Below are 13,021 nucleotides of genomic sequence, written 5' to 3'. Positions count from 1 at the left end.
TGGTCCCTTAAGCCTTCACGTGAAGTTTCATGGCAAGATGACTCGTTTTCTATTTTTCATGATTTTTGAAACTTTTTACGATTCGAGATTTTTTAAAATTTTTTTGGAAGGATTTTTGGCCCCAAACTTGGCAGACGTGATCCTTGTATTTTTGTTGGCATGCACAAAAACATTCAGCTAAAAACTCAAAGTGTAAAAGATTTTGTGACCATTTGAAAAAAGTGTCCCCATTTCAGACACTTTAATGGCTACTGGCAGCAAACTTATAAAATCTCAAATGCTCTTTAAGGGGGTGTGAGTTCTCGAGGTTTGATGAGGGATAAGGGGCCAATATAAGGGCCAAGTACCAGCACCCATTGCACATCATGTGCGCACACCCCCCCGGTTGCCCCGATCGTCGGAACCCCAATGCCGTCGGTCAGGTTCTCCGACGATGCTCCGGTGATGGTGCCCTGACGAAAAAAAATGTAGCACCAGCACATGCTCGAGCCCAGCATGTGCTGCTGCAACCCTTGGTTTGTTCTGATCTTAGACTGGGAATGAACTCCATATGCTTAGATTGGGAATGAACTCCGTATGCCTAAGTCAACCCACGAAACGAACGTGCGGGCGCTCAGCCGGCCAGAGTGGTGGCATGTGCAAGCCAGGTCCCCCTCTGTGTGCTACTGATCCTGCTACCACAACCCTCGGTCTGGGCTGATCTTAGACTGGGAATGAACTCCGTATGCCTAAGCCAATCGACGAAACGAGCGGGCGGGCAGGCGGGCACTACGCCGAGCAGATAGACGGGATGCGCAAGCTGTGGATCGATAGGGTGGTAGGTAGGTTTAGGCACATCTTCATATTTCAGCATGTCAACGCCATTTTTATGGCTTGTAAATTCATAAAATGGTCCCTTAAGCCTTCACGTGAAGTTTCATGGCAAGACGACTCGTTTTCTATTTTTCATGATTTTTGAAACTTTTTACGGTTCGAGATTTTTTAAAATTTTTTCGGAAGGCGTTTAGGCCTCAAACTTGGTAGACGTGATCCTTTTATTTTTGTTGGCATGCACAAAAACATTCAGCTAAAAACTCAAAGTGTACAAGATTTTATGACCATTTGAAAAAAGTGTCCCCATTTTAGACACTTTAATGGCTACTGGCAGCAAACCTGTAAAATCTCAAATGCCCTTTAAGGGGGTGTGAGTTCTCGATGTTTGATGAGGGATAGGGGGCCAATATAAGGGCCAAGTACCAGCACCCATCGCACATCATGTGCGCACACCACCCCCCGACCGCCCCGATCGCCGAAACCCAAATACCGCCAATCAGGTTCTCCGACGATGCTTCGGTGATGGTGCCCTGACGAAAAAAAATGCAGCACCAGCACATGCTCGAGCCCAGCATGTGCTGCCGCAACCCTCAGTTCGGTCTGATTTTAGACTGGGAATGAACTCCGTATGCGTAGATTGGGAATGAACTCCGTATGCCTAAGTCAACCCACGAAACGAACGTGCGGGCGCTCAACCGGCCAGAGGGGTGGGATGCGCAAGCCGGGTCCCCCTCTGCGTGCTGCTGATCCTGCTACCACAACCCTCGGTCCAGTCTGATCTTAGACTGGGAATGAACTCCGTATGCGTAAGCCAATCGATGAAACGAGCAGGCTGGCAGGCGGGCGGGCACTACGCCGACCAGATAGACGGGATGCGCAAGCCGTGGATCGATAGGGTGGTAGGTGGGTTTAGGCACATCTTCATATTTCTGCATGCCAATGCCATTTTTATGGCTTGTAAAATCATACAATGGTCCCTTAAGCCTTCACGTGAAGTTTCATGGCAAGACCACTCGTTTTCTATTTTTCACGATTTTTGAAACTTTTTACGGTTCGGGATTTTTTTAAATTTTTTCGGAAAGAGTTTTGGCCCCAAACTTGGCAGACGTGATCCTTGTATTTTTTTTCGAATGCATAAAAATATTCAGCTAAAAACTCAAAGTGTACAAGATTTTGTGACCATTTGAAAAAAGTGTCCCCATTTCAGACACTTTAATGGCTACTAGCAGCAAACCTGTAAAATCTCAAATGCTCTTTAAGGGGGTGTGACTTCTCAAAGTTTGATGAGGGACAGGGGGCCAATATAAGGGCCAACTACCAGCACCCATCACACATCATGTGCGCACACCCCCCACCCCCCCGATCGCCGGACCCCAATGCCGTCGGTCAGGTTCTCCGACGATGCTCCGACGATGGTGCCCCGTCGAAGAAAAATATGGCGCCAGCACATCCCGAGCCCAGCATGTGCTGCCGCAACCCTCGGTCTGGTTCGATCTTAGACTTGAATGAACTCCGTATGCTTAGACTGCGAATGAACTCCGTATGCCTAAGTCAACCCACGAAACAAGCGTGCGGGCACTCAGCCAGCCAGAGTGGTGGGATGCGCAAGCCGAGGATCGGCTGGGTCCCCCTCTGTGTGCTGTAGATCCTGCTGCCACAACCCTCAATTCGATTTGATCTTAGACTGGGAATGAACTCTGTATGCCTACGCCAACCGATGAAATGAGCGGGCGAGCGGGCGGGCGGGCACTACGTCGGCCAGAGAGATGGGATGCGCAAGCCGTGGATGGATAGGGTGGTAGGTGGGTTTAGGCACATCTTGATATTTCTGTGTGCTAATGCCATTTTTATGGCTTGTAAATTCATACAATGGTCCCTTAAGCCTTCACGTGAAGTTTCATGGCAAGATGACTTGTTTTCTATTTTTCACAATTTTTGAAACTTTTTGCAATTCGAGATTTTCTAAAATTTTTTTGAAGGCATTTTGGCCCCAAACTTGGTAGACGTGATTCTTGTATTTTTGTTGGCTTGCACAAAAAATTTCAGCTAAAAACTCGAAGTGTCCAAGATTTTGTGGCCATCAGAAAAAGGTGTCCCCATTTCAGACACTTTAATGGCTACTGGTAGCAAACCTGTAAAATCTCAAATGCTCTTTAAGGGGGTGTGAGTTCTTGAGGTTTGATGAGGGATAGGGGGCCAATATAAGGGCCAAGTACCAGCACCCATCTCACATCATGCACGCACACCCCCCTGAACCCCCCGATCACCGAACCCCAATGCCGCCGGGCAGGTTCTCTGACAATGCTTCGGCGATGGTGCCCCGATGAAGAAAAATGCGACAACAGCACATGCCCGAGCCCAGCATGTGCTGCCGCAACCCTCGATTTGGTCCGATCTTAGACTGGGAATGAACTCCGTATGCTTAGACTGGGAATGAACTCCGTATGCCTAAGTCAACCCACGAAATGAGCGTACGGGCGCTCAGCCGGCCAGAGGGGCAGGATGCACAAGCCGAGGATCGACCGGGTCCCCTTCTACGTGCTGCCGATCTTGCTGCTGTAACACTCAATCTGGTCTGATCTTAGACTGGGAATGAACTTCGTATGCCTAAGCCAACCGACGAAACGGGCGGGCGGGCGGGCAGGCTGGCACTACGTTGGCCAGAGAGACGGGATGCGCAAGCTATGGATCGATAGGGTGGTAGGTGGGTTTAGGCACAACTTCATATTTCTGCATGCCAATGCCATTTTTATGGCTTCTAAATTCATACAATGGTCCCTTAAGCCTTCACGTGAAGTTTCATGGCAAGACAACTCGTTTTCTATTTTTCATGATTTACGAAACTTTTTGCGGTTCAGGATTTTTTAAAATTTTTTTGAAAGGATTTTTAGCCCCAAACCTGGTAGACGTGATCCTTGTATTTTTTTTGGCATGCACAAAAAAATTCAGCTAAAAACTCGAAGTGTACAAGATTTTGTGACCATTTGAAAAAAATGTCACCATTCCAAACACTTTAGTGGCTACTGGCAGCAAACCTGTAAAATCTCAAATACTCTTTAAGGGGGTGTGAGTTCTCGAGGTTCGATGAGGGATAGGGGGACAATATAAGGGCCAAGTACCAGCACCCATCAACATCATGTGCGCACACCCCCTGGCCCCCGATCGTCAGAACCCCAATGCCGTCGGTCAGGTTCTCCAGCGATGCCCTGACGATGGTGCTCCGATGAAGAAAAATGAGGCACCAGCACATGCCCGAGCCCAGCATGTGCTGTCACAACCATCGGTCTGGTCCGATCTTAGACTAGGAATGAACTCCGTATGCTTAGATTGGGAATGAACTCCGTATGCCTAAGTCAACGCACGAAACTAGCGTGCAGGCGCTCAGTCGGCCAGAGGGGCGGGATGCGCAAGCCGGGGATCGATCGGGTCCCCCTTGCGTGCTGCCAATCTTGCTACTACAACCCTCAGTCCAGTCTGATCTTAGACTGGGAATGAACTCCGTATGCCTAAGCCAACCGACGAAACGACTGGGTGGGCGGGCGAGCGGGCACTACGCCGGCCAGAGAGACGGGATGCACAAGCCGTGGATCGACATGGTGGTAGGTGGGTTTAGGCACATCTTCATATTTCTACGTGGCAATGCCATTTTTATGGCTTGTAAATTCATACAATTGTCCCTTAAGCCTTCACGTGAAGTTTCATGGCAAGACGACTCGTTTTCTATTTTTCACGATTTTGGAAACTCTTTGCGGTTCGAGATTTTTTAAAATTTTTTCGAAAGACGTTTTGGACCCAAACTTGGTAGACGTCATCCTTGTATTTTTGTTGGCATACACAAAACAATTCAGCTAAAAACTCGAAGTGTACAAGATTTTGTTACCATTTGAAAAAAGTGTCCCCATTTCAGACACTTTAATGGCTGTTGGCAGCAAACCTGTAAAATCTCAAATCCTCTTTCAGGGGGTGTGAGTTCTCGAGGTTTGATGAAGGATAGGGGGAAAATATAAGGGCCAAGTACCAGCACCCATCGCACATCATGTGTGCACACACGCCCCCAGCCCTCTATCATCGGAACCCCAATGCCGTCGGGCAGGTTCTCCGGCAATGCTCTGACGATGGTGCCCTGACGAAGAAAAATGCGGCACCACCACATGTCCGAGGCCAGCATGTGCTATCGTAACCCTCAGTCCGGTCTGATCTTAGACTGGGAATGAACTCCGTATGCCTAAGTCAACCCACAAAACGAGCGTGCAGGCGCTCAACCGGCCAGAGGGGCGGGATGCGTAAGCCGGGGATCGACCGGGTCCCCCTCTACGTGCTACCGATCCTACTGCCGCAACCCTCGGTCTGGTCTGGTCTTAGACTGGGAATGAACTCCGTATGCCTAAGCCAACCGACGAAACGAGCGGGTGGGCAGGCAGGCGGGTACTACGCCGGCCAGAGAGACAGGATGCGCATGCCGTGTATCAATAGGGTGGTAGGTGGGTTTAAGCACATCTTCATATTTTTTCATCCTGATGCCATTTTTATGGCTTGTAAATTCATACAATGGCCCCTTAAGCCTTCACGTGAAGTTTCATGGCAAGACCACTCATTTTCTATTTCCATGATTTTTGAAACTTTTTGCGGTTGGGGATTTTTTAAAATTTTTTTGGAAGGAGTTTTGGCCCCAAACTTGGTAGACGTGATCCTTGTATTTTTTTTTGCAAGCAAAAAAAACTTTAGCTAAATAATCGAAGTGTACAAGATTTTGTGACCATTTGAAAAAAGTGTCCCCATTTCAGACACTTTAATGCTACTGACAGCAAACCTGTAAAATCTCAAATGCTCTTTAAGGGGGTGTCAGTTCTCGAGGTTTGATGAGGGATAGGGGGCCAATATAAGGGAAAAGTACAAGCACCCATCGCACATCATGTGCGCACACCCCACCCGGCCCCCCCGATCATCGAAACCCCAATGTCACCGGTCAGGTTCTCCGGCGATGCTCCGACGATGGTGCCCCGGTGAAGAAAAATGCAGCACCAGCACATGCCTGGGTCCAGCATGTGCTACCGCAACCCTCGGTCTGGTCCAATCTTAGACTAGGAATGAACTCCGTATGCCTAAGTCAACCCATGAAACGAGCGTGCGGGCGCTCAGCCGACCAGAGGGGCGGGATGAACAAGCCGGGGATTGGTCGGGTCCCTCTCTACGTGCTGCCGATCCTGCTGCTGCAACCCTCAGTTTGGTTCAATCTTAGACTGGGAATGAACTCTGTATGCCTAAGCCAATCGACGAAACGAGCGGGCGGGCGAGCGGGCTCTACGCCAGCCAGAGAGGCGGGATGCGCAAGTTGTGGACCGATAGGGTGGTAGGTGGGTTTAGGCACATCTTCATATTTCTGCATGCCAATGCCATTTTTATGGCTTGTAAATTCATACAATGGTCCCTTCAGCCTTCACATGAAGCTTCATGGCAAGACGACTCGTTTTCTATTTTTCAAGATTTTTGAAGCTTTTTACGGTTCGGGATTTTTTAAAATTTTTTCGGAAGGGGTTTTGGCCCCAAAATTGGTAGGCGTGATCCTTGTATTTTTGTTGGCATGCACAAAACAATTCAGCTAAAAACACAAAGTGTACAAGATTTTGGGACCATTTGAAAAAAGTGTCCCCATTCCAGACACTTTAATGGCTACTGGCAGCAAACCTGTAAAATCTCAAATGCTCTTTAAGGGGGTGTGAGTTCTCACGGTTTGGTGAGGGTTAGGGGGCCAATATAAGGGCCAAGCACCAGCACCCATCACACATCATGTGCGCACACCACCCTCGGCCCCCCCGATCACCAAAACCCTAATGCCGTCGGTCAGGTTCTCCGGCGATGCTCCGACGATGGTACCCTGGCGAAGAAAAATGTGGCTCCAGCACATGCCTGAGCCCAGCATGTACTGTCGCAACCCTCGGTCTGGTCTGATCTTAGACTGGGAATGAACTCCGTATGCTTAGACTGGGAATGAACTTCGTATGCCTAAGTAAACCCATGAATCGAGCATACGGGTGCTCTGCCGGCCAGAGGGGCGGGATGCGCAAGCTGGGGTCACCTGGGTCCCCCTCTACATGCTGTTGATCCTGCTACCGCAACCCTCAGTTCGGTCTGATCTTAAACTGGGAATGAACTCCGTATGCCTAAGACAACCGACGAAACGAGCAGGCGGGCGGGCACTACGCCGGCCAGAGAGACGGGATGCATAAGCCGTGGATCGATAGGGTGGTAGGTGCGTTTAGGCACATCTTTATATTTCTGGTTGCCAATGCCATTTTTATGGCTTGTAAATTCATACAATGGTCCCTTAAGCCTTCACGTGAAGTTTTATGGCAAGACGACTCGTTTTCTATTTTTCATGATTTTTGAAACTTTTTACGGTTCAAGATTTTTTAAAATTTTTTCGGATGAAGTTTTGCCCCAAACTTGGTAGACGTGATCCTTGTTTTTTTGTTGGCATGCACAAAAACATTCAGCTAAAAACTCGAAATGTACAAGATTTTGTGACCATTTGAAAAAAGTATCCCCATTTCAAACACTTTTGCTACTGGCAGCAAACCTGTAAAATCTCAAATGCTCTTTAAGGGGGTGTGAGTTCTCGAGGTTTGATGAGGGATAGGGGGCCAATATAAGGGCCAAGTACCAGCACCCATCGCACATCATGTTCGCACACCCCTCCGACCCCCCGATCGTCGGAACCCCAATGCCACCGGTCAGGTTCTCTGACGATGCTCCGACGATGGTGCCCCGACGAAGAAAAATGCGACACCAGCACATGCCCGAGCCCAGCATGTGCTGTCGCAACCCTCGGTCTGGTCCGATCTTAGACTGGGAATGAACTCTGTATGCCTAAGCCAACCCACGAAACGAGCATCTGGGCATTCAGCCAGCTAGAGGGATGGGATGCGCAAGCCGAGGATCAGCCGGGTCCCCCTCTATATGCTGCTGATCCTGCTGCCACAACTCTCGATCCGGTCCACTCTTAGACTGGGAATGAACTTCGTATGCCTAAGCCAACCGACGAAACGAGCGGGCAGGTGGGCGGGCGGGCACTACGCCGGTCAGAGAGACAGGATGCGCAAGCTGTGGATCGATAGGGTGGTAGGTGGGTTTAGGCACATCTTCATATTTCTACGTGCCAATGCCATTTTTATGGCTTGTAAATTCATACAATGGTCCCTTAAGCCTTCACGTGAAGTTTCATGGCAGGACGACTCATTTTCTATTTTTCATGATTTTCAAAACTTTTTACGGTTCGGGATTTTTTAAAATTTTTTCGAAAGGAGTTTTGGCCCCAAACTTGGTAGACGTGATCCTTTTATTTTTTTTGGCATGCACAAAACAATTCAGCTAAAAATTGGAAGTATACAAGATTTTGTGAGCATTTGAAAAAAGTGTCCCCATTTCAGACACTTTAATGTCTACTGGCAGCAAACCTGTAAAATCTTAAATGCTCTTTAAGGGGGTGTGAGTTCTAGAGGTTTGATGAGGGATAGGGGGCCAATATAAGGGCCAAGTAACAGCACCCATCGCACATCATGTGTGCACAGGCCCCCTGATCGTCGGAACCCCAATGCCGCCGGTCAGGTTCTCCGGCGATGCTCCTGTGATGGTGCCCCGGTGAAGAAAAATACGGCACCAGCACATGCCTAAGCCCAACATGTGCTACCGCAACCCTCGGTCTGGTCTTATCTTAGGCTGGAAATGAACTCCATATGCCTAAGTCAACCCACGAAATGAGCGTGCGGGCGCTTATTTGGCTAGAGGGGTGAGATGCACAAGTCGGGGATCGGCCGGGTTCCTCTCTGCATGCTACCGATACTGCTATCACAACCCTCGATCCGGTTTGATCTTAGACTAGGAATGAACTCTGTATGCGGAAGCCAACTGACGAAACGAGCGGACGGGCGGGCGGGCACTTTGTCGGCTAAAGAGACAGGCAGGGTGTGAGTTCTCGAGGTTTGATGAGGGATAGGGGGCCAATATAAGGGCCAAGTACAAGCACCCATCGCACATCATGTGCGCACACCACCCGACCCCCCCGATCGTTGGAACCCTAATACCGCCGGTCAGGTTCTCCAGTGATGCTCCGACGATGGTGCCCCGATGAAGAAAAATGCAGCACCAGCACATGCCCGAGCCCAGCATGTGCTGCTGGAACCCTCGGTCTGGTCCGATCTTAGACTGTGAATGAACTCCGTATGCTTAGACTGAGAATGAACTCCGTATGCCTAAGTCAATCCACGAAACAAGCGTACGGGCGCTCTGTCGGCCAGAGGGGCGGGATGCGTAAGCCATGGATCGGTCGAGTCCCCCTCTGCGTGCTGTCGATCCCGCTGCCGCAACCCTCGGTCTGGTCTGATCTTAGACTAGGAATGAACTCCGTATGCCTAAGCCAACTGATAAAATGAGCGGGCGGGCGGGCAGGCACTACGCCGACTAGAGAGACGGGATGCGTAAGCCTTGTATCGATAGGGTGGTAGGTGGGTTTAGGAACATCTTCATCTTTCTATGTAACAATGCCATTTTTATGGCTTGTAAATTCATACAATGGTCCCTTAAGCCTTCACGTGAAGTTTCACGGCAAGACGACTCGTTTTCTATTTTTCACGATTTTTGAAACTTTCTACGGTTCAAGATTTTTTTAAATTTTTTTGGAACGAGTTTTGGCCATGAACTTGGTAGACATGATCTTTGTATTTTTGTTGTCATGCACAAAAAAATTCAGCTAAAAACTCGGAGTGTACAAGATTTTGTGACCATTTGAAAAAAGTGTCTCCATTTCAGGCACTTTAATGGCTACTGGCAGCAAACCTGTAAAATCTCAAATGCTCTTTAAGAGGGTGTGAGTTCTTGAGGTTTGATGAGGGATAGGAGGCCAATATAAGGGCCAAGTACCAGCACCCATCGCACATCACGTGCGGACCCCCCGGCCCTTCCGATCACTAGAACGCTAATGTCGTCGGTCAGGTTCTCCAGCGATGCTTCGACGATGGTGCCCCGACGAAGAAAAATACAACACCAGAACAAGCCCGAGCCCAGCATGTGCTGCCGCAACCCTCGGTCTGATCTGATCTTAGACTGGGAATGAACTCCGTATGCCTAAGTCAACCCATGAAATGAGCGTACGGGCGTTCAGCCTGCCAAAGAGGCGGGATACGTAAGCCGGGGATCGATCAGGTCCCCCTCTGCGCGCCGTAACCCTCGGTCTGATCTGATCTTAGACTGGGAATGGACTCTGTATGCCTAAGCCAACTGACGAAACGTGCGGGCAGGCGAGCACTACGTCGACCAGAGAGACGGGATGCGCAAGCCGTGGATCGATAGTGTGGTAGGTGGGTTTACTCTCATCTTCATATTTCTACATGCCAATGCCATTTTTATGGCTTGTAAATTCAAACAGTGGTCCCTTGAGCCTTCACGTGAAGTTTCATGGCAAGACGATTCATTTTCTATTTTTCATGATTTTCAAAACTTTTTACGGTTCGAGATTTTTTACAATTTTTTCGAAAGGAGTTTTGGCCTTGAATTGGTAGGCGTGATCCCTGTATTTTTGTTGGCATGCACAAAAAATTTCAACTAAAAACTCGAAGTGTACAAGATTTTACGACCATTTGAAAAAAGTGTCCCCATTTCAGGCACTTTAATGGCTACTGGCAGCAATCCTGTAAAATCTCAAATGCTCTTCAAGGGGGTGTGAGTTCTTGAGGTCTGATGAGGGATAGGGGCCAATATAAGGGCCAAGTACCAGCACCGATCACACATCATGTGCGCACACCCCCCCTGGCCCCCCGATCGCTGGAACCCTAATGTCGCCGGTCGGGTTCTCGACGATGCTCCGACGATAGTGCCCCGATGAAGAAAAATGTGGCACCAGCACATGCCCGTGCCCAGCATGTGCTGCCGTAACCCTCGGTCTGGTCCGATCTTAGATGGGAATGAACTCCATATGCTTAGGCTGGGAATGAACTCCGTATGCCTAAGTCAACCCACGAAACGAGCGTGCGGGTGCTCAGTCAGCCAGAGGGGCGGGATGCGCAGGTCAGGGATCGGTCGGGTCCTCCTCTGCATGCTGCCAATCCTACTGCCGCAACCCTTGGTCTGATCCAATCTTAGATTGGGAATGAACTCCGTATGCCTAAGCCAACCAACGAAACGAGCGTGCGGGCGGTCGGGTGGGCACTACGTCAGCCAAAGAGACGGGATGCACAAGCCATGAAATGATAGGGTGGTAGGTGGGTTTAGGTACATCTTCATATTTCTGCATGCCAATGCCATTTTTATGGCTTGTAAATTCATACAATGGTCCTTTAAGCCTTCACGTGAAGTTTGATGGCAAGACGACTCATTTTCTATTTTTCACGATTTTCAAAACGTTTTGCGGTTCGGGATTTTTTAAAATTTTTTCGAAAGGAGTTTTGGACCTAAACTTGGTAGATGTGATCCTTGTATTTTTTTTGGCATGCACAAAGAAATTTAGCTAAAAACTCGAAGTGTACAAGATTTTTTGACCATTTGAAAAAAGTGTCTCCATTTCAGACACATTTTAATGGGTACTGGCAGCAAACCTGTAAAATCTCAAATGCTCTTTAAGGGGGTGTAAGTTCTTGAGGTTTGATGAGGGATAGGGGGCCAATATAAGGGCCAAGTACCAACACCCATCGTACATCATGTGCGCACACCCCCCGGCCCCTCCGATCGCTGGAACACCAATGCCGTCGGATAGGTTCTCCGGTGATGCTCCGGCGATGGTGCCCCAACGAAGAAAAATGTGGCACCAGCAAATGCCTAGGCCCAGCATGTGCTGTCGCAACCTTCGGTCGGGTCCAATCTTAGACTGGGAATGAACTCCATATGCTTAGACTGGGAATGAACTCCGTATGCCTAAGTCAAGCCATGAAACGAGCGTGCGGGCGCTCAGTCGGCCAGAGGGGCAGGATGCGCAAGCCGGGGATTGGTCGGGTTCCCCTCTACGTGTTACCGATCGTGCTGCCACAATCCTTTGTCTGGTCCAATCTTAGATTGGGAATGAACTCCGTATGCCTAAGCCAACCGACGAAATGAGCGACCGGGCGGCGGACGGGCACTACGTCGGCCAGAGGACGGGATTCGCAAGCCGTGGATCGATAGGGTGGTACATGGGTTTAGGCACATCTTCATATTTCTACATGCCAATGCCATTTTTATGGCTTGTAAATTCATACAATGGGCCCTTAAGCCTTCACGTGAAGTTTCATGGCAAGATGACTCGTTTACTATTTTTCAAGATTTTTAAAACTTTTTGCGGTTCGGGATTTTTTAAAATTTTTTCGGAAGGAGTTTTGGCCCCAAACATGGCAGACATGATCCTTGTATTTTTGTTGGCAGGCACAAGAAAATTCAGCTAAAAACTCGATGTGTACAAGATTTTGTGACCATTTGAAAAAAGTGTCCCCATTTCGGACACTTTAATGGCTACTGGCAGCAAACCTGTAAAATCTCAAATGCTCTTTAAAAGGGTGTGAGTTATCGAGGTTTGATGGGGTATAGGGGGCCAATATAAGGCCAAATACCAGCACCCATCGTACATCATGTGTGCACACCCCCCCGGCTCCCCCGATCGTCGAAACCCCAATGCCACCGGTCAGGTTCTCCGATGATGCTCCGACGATGGTGCCCCGGTGAAGAAAAATGCGGCACCAGCACATGCCCGAGCCCAGCATGTGCTACCGCAACCCTTGGTTCGGTCCGATCTTAGACTGGGAATGAACTTCGTATGCTTAGAATGGGAATGAACTCCGTATGCCTAAGTCAACCCACGAAACGAGCGTGCGTGCGCTCAGCCGGATAGAGGGGCGGGATGCGCAAGCCGGGGATCGATCGAGTCCCCCTCTACGTGCTGCTGATCCTACTGCTGCAACCCTCAGTTTGGTCTGATCTTAGTCTGGAATGAACTCCGTATGCCTAAGCCAACAGATGAAACGAGCGGGTGGGGGGGCCGGCACTACGCCAGCCAGAGAGACGGGATGCGCAAGCCGTGGATCGATAGGGTGGTAGGTGGGTTTAGGCACATCTTCATATTTCTGCACGCCAATGCCATTTTTATGGCTTGTAAATTCATCCAATGGCCCCTTAAGCCTTCACGTGAAGTTTCATGGCAAGATGACTTGTTTTCTATTTTTCAAGATTTTCAAAACTTTTTGTGGTTCGG

Source organism: Durio zibethinus, chromosome 9, assembly GCF_047325235.1.
Source record: "Durio zibethinus cultivar Kanyao isolate XHJ-2024 chromosome 9, ASM4732523v1, whole genome shotgun sequence".
In the NCBI taxonomy this organism is placed as follows: Eukaryota; Viridiplantae; Streptophyta; class Magnoliopsida; order Malvales; family Malvaceae; genus Durio; species Durio zibethinus.
This window is presented reverse-complemented; position numbering follows the sequence as displayed.